Source organism: Geospiza fortis, unplaced genomic scaffold, assembly GCF_000277835.1.
Source record: "Geospiza fortis unplaced genomic scaffold, GeoFor_1.0 scaffold55, whole genome shotgun sequence".
NCBI classification, from domain to species: Eukaryota; Metazoa; Chordata; class Aves; order Passeriformes; family Thraupidae; genus Geospiza; species Geospiza fortis.
The window spans coordinates 1,973,812-1,977,777 of NW_005054308.1; the positions used below are offsets into that span (position 1 = coordinate 1,973,812).

The 3,966-nt window shown below is 46.2% G+C and overlaps 1 protein-coding gene across 1 annotated transcript in view; it reads left to right on the top strand.

Annotated features, from left to right (window-relative positions):
- Positions 1-251: 251 nt before the first annotated feature.
- Positions 252-3,966, top strand: part of ACSL6 (acyl-CoA synthetase long chain family member 6) — a 56,314-nt gene continuing 52,599 nt past the window's right edge. Inside the window, 1 exon segment of the mRNA XM_005418679.3 lies at positions 252-269. The gene's annotated coding sequence lies outside the window, so the exon portion shown is untranslated.

The following is a 3,966-nucleotide window of genomic DNA, read 5'->3' on the forward strand; positions in this document are numbered from 1 at the left end:
CGGCCTGAACCCTCCGAAGCGGCCTCTGGGCCCGCGGTCCGGCTCCCCATGTCCGTCCGTGCCGCGGGATAAAGGGTATTCCAGCTCTTGAAAGGGAGGAGGCAGGCGGGAGCGGCGCTCCGCATGGGGATGGCATGATGCTCGGCGTGATGCGTGCGGCGGAGCCGGCACCATGAGCCGCTATAGCAGTGGTGCAGAGAGCTCGGCGGGAGGCATTACATAATATCTCTCAAACTGTCCTACTGGTTTGTCCCACCAGTCCATCTCTGGTAAATTTGTTGGGGCACTTTGTCTATAGTGGGTATGTGAAATAGGGCGGCGCGCTTGGAGGGGTGTGTGCGTGTTAAGAGCTGATGGGCAGAGGGTGATGCTGGATCCCATTGTTTTGTGGGCAGGCAGTGTCGATTCCAAGTGGGTCTGCGTTAGGAAATTCTTGCGAGTCTGAAACAGGAGGATTTCTGTAAGGTATTTAAAGGTTCATCTTGAATTGATCTGCTGTGCTGGTTTGAAATTGACTCCTTTGAATCTGTTTGAAAGAAAGGTAATGTTCAATGTCTGTGCTATTTCCCCCTTTATGTATCAAAGAGCTTCCCTCTAGACAGGCAGACTTCCAAGAAGTACAAAGGAAAAAAAGGGGAAAATTATTTTAAAAGACAACACCTTAGCATCGTTAGATAGATGATCTGAGGGGAGTGTTGATAATGGAAAATATTATAATTATTTATGTTCATGCCTACTTGCTATTTTTGATTATGAAAAAGGATGTTTCATACCGAAAAAAAAGGGAACCTAAAATTGCTAGCCTGAATTTTGCCTCTGAAAATATCCTGTTAGCTCCCATTAAAGGCACTGGCCTTACAGCTGCTTATATCAGCAGCTTAAATCAGCTGCTTCAGAACTGTAGCAAAACTCATGCAGTGAAATATGGCCCAGAGGGAATGACATGGGTGAAACAGAAAGGAGGACTTGGCTGGGAAGCTGTGGGCAAGTGTTTGTTACTGTGTTTTGGGCCCCAAGGCCCCAGAGACTGCTCTGAGCCACATTACTGTTGCACCAGGCTTGTTTATGACAACAGCAGGAGAACAGGACCCACTGGGAACAGGTCTCCTGTGTAAGCTCCTACCCTCAGTCTTGCACATGTGCCCTGAGGTATTGATTTCTGTGCTTCACATCTCAGTGTTTCTTCTGTGTCTCAGCTCCTTTCTTCTGTGCATCTGGCTATCCCAAAGTGTGTGTCTGGGGCCTCACTTAATGCTGTGGTCACTTTATTTTAGTGTGGACATGACTTTAGCCCAACGTTGCTGTCTGCAGAACAGGTGCCCTCAGAAGAGAGGTGTGCTGTTACAGCGTTTTGCAGTGGCACTGAGATGTGAGCCACCACAGGTATCTCTGAGAGATGGATCCCAGCAGAGAGCCAATGGCTCTGCCTGACCTGGCAGTGTGGCACCTGCTCAGCCCTGGAGCAGCAGCTGTTGCTCTCATTTCTGGTTTGGGTTTCTGATGGCCACATCTCATCAGTCATCTTGCAAAGGAGTGGCTGTGCTGATTTACTGAACAAGGCGCTCCTTGGCCACCACAGCCCAGTGAAGCACTCTTCTTTAATTCAAATTAATTTCTGATGCCATTAGGAAAGTTTTAACAAGTTGAGAACAGGTCTATAATGTTCATCTCAATGAAATAATGGTAGAAGTCAGTGAAAGACAAAGCCAATTATTTCCTACTGTGCAGTCTTGGATGGTCTGATGGATGCAGAGAGTGGAATAGTAAACAAAACACAAACCTAATGGCAAATTCCCTAGGGATTTGAACATTGCTGGTTTGGTTGAAATTGTCCAAGAATTCACCTTACCCCTTGAACCTCTGGGATTTCCTGCTTTTACTCCTCTGCTCTTCTCTTTCATGTGGCTGCAGCCATGGCTCTCTTTCCTGCCCTATCAGCCCTGCCTTACAGAAAGGATGTCTTTGTTCTCTTGCCTCCTGGCAGCAGCTGGAGGCCAGGCAGGCACCTGCATTCATGTGTGGAGGCACAAGAAGGGAAATCTGCCATCACAGTGTCCCTTCCCACCAGCACCAGTGCATCTCCAAACATTTCTCAGTGCATGTTTGCAAAGGGCTGGGAGGTTCATCTGAGGTTACAGTAGACTTGTACAATCCTACTCCTGATCCTGGCTCTTGTGCTGGGACACAGGAGTCCTTGGTGATGCTTTGTGCACAGAGGAGATGCCCAAGGCTGCTCAGCCCAGCCTGTGGAGTGCCAGGTGCTGCGCCGGAGGCAAAGCTCATGGTGTTGGCTGAGGTATATTTAGTTGCTTTTATTCTCCATCTCTCTATTACTGCTCCATTTGAACATTTGCTAGATACTATCAAAAGGAAAGATTAGATACATTTGGATTTCCCTGCTCCTTCACAGGACAAGATAGGACATAGCAATTTTTCTCTGCTGCTCCTGACTAATCTGGACATTTATTTGATTCTTGTCTCCACAATAGAACTATGGATATTCCAATTATATTCAAGTAATAAAAATAGGAGAGAAGCTTTGAAGACAGATGTTAAATGGAATTAACTGGATTCCCTCAGAAATAGGAAAGCTGACTTGGGAGTGAGCCAGAAACAAAGAAATACAACATTACATCAATAAGGGTATAATTGCCCTTCTGATGTCACCAAACACTGCAGAGCACCAGAGGGTTTAAATGTTTCATTGTGAGTACATTTCTCACAATGAATACATTTCTCACAATATTTGAGAGAAATACCTTGTTCGTCCTTCATCACTGCACAGTTGCAATCAGCACCTGGATATCTTAAAGGTAACTAGAGGCAAATTTGGGTGAGATGGAAAGGGATGGTGGGTAACGTGATGCAGGCAGTTATCTTTTGGTGGGTTCACAGGCATCCAGGGCAGCTCTTTTCCCATGGCTTTGTTCTTAACTTTGCTACATTATTTCTTCATATAGACCCAAATAAAATAACTTACTCACCCTCTTTCTGATCAGAAATCAACATGAAAGAAAAACATCTGTTAATTTATTCTTTTATTTTTAAGTGCTCTGCATACGTTCTTTGGGGATGGGCCAATACAAGTAATGAGGTTTTTTCCTTCACTGCTATTTCTGTCTTCTGTGCTACTGTGTGAATCCAAAGCCCTGCAGGTCCTTGGCACTGGGGACCCATCTGTCCCTGCTATTGTTCCCTCAGGGCTGTGGGTGCTGGGAACAGGGACAGCTCAGAGGAGGGACAGTGCAGACAGTGCAGATCTCTGCTCCTGCAGCTCACCGGTCTTGTCCCCTCTGGAGAAGGTACTGGTGGTCCAAACTGCTCCATCCTCTCACATCTTCTCCCACTGTGCAGGAGGGTTTATGAGCTTGGGAACCCAGATACCCTCTTACCCTGTGAAACCACTCAGAGTAGAGAAAGGTGTATCAGAGAGCATGTGGTCATAAAAAATATATATATAAATGTGCCTGAAATATACATGTAAAATCCTTGAATCCCCAGCAGGGACCCTCACACTCCTTTCCACACTCTCCTGCATTTTGCTGTGAGCCATGATTGGCTCTCCAGGAGATTTTCTTCCCAGATATGCTGATTCAGAGTCTTTGCAAATCCTTTTTGGAGACTTCAAAGAACTGAGCGATGATTCTGTACAGCATGATACAGGGAAATGTTCTGCTGGGCTTGGATTTATTGTAGTGTGCCACCAGGACTTACTGATGACAAGTCATTTGCTGTGTCAAAGCCTCCTTGCACCATAAACATTGTCACAGAGCCTCCAAGGTGACCTGAGGTGGGTGGGAAGGTGGGTGAGGAAGCAGACCAGGGGCTTTGCCTCATTTTGCTTCTTCCTACGCTCTGCACATAGGCAAAATTATAAATATTTTACCATCCTACCAGAGACTGCACTATGGAAAACGTGGTATCTGGTGCTGAGAAAGTAAGACACTGGGATGAGTGAGGTGTTTT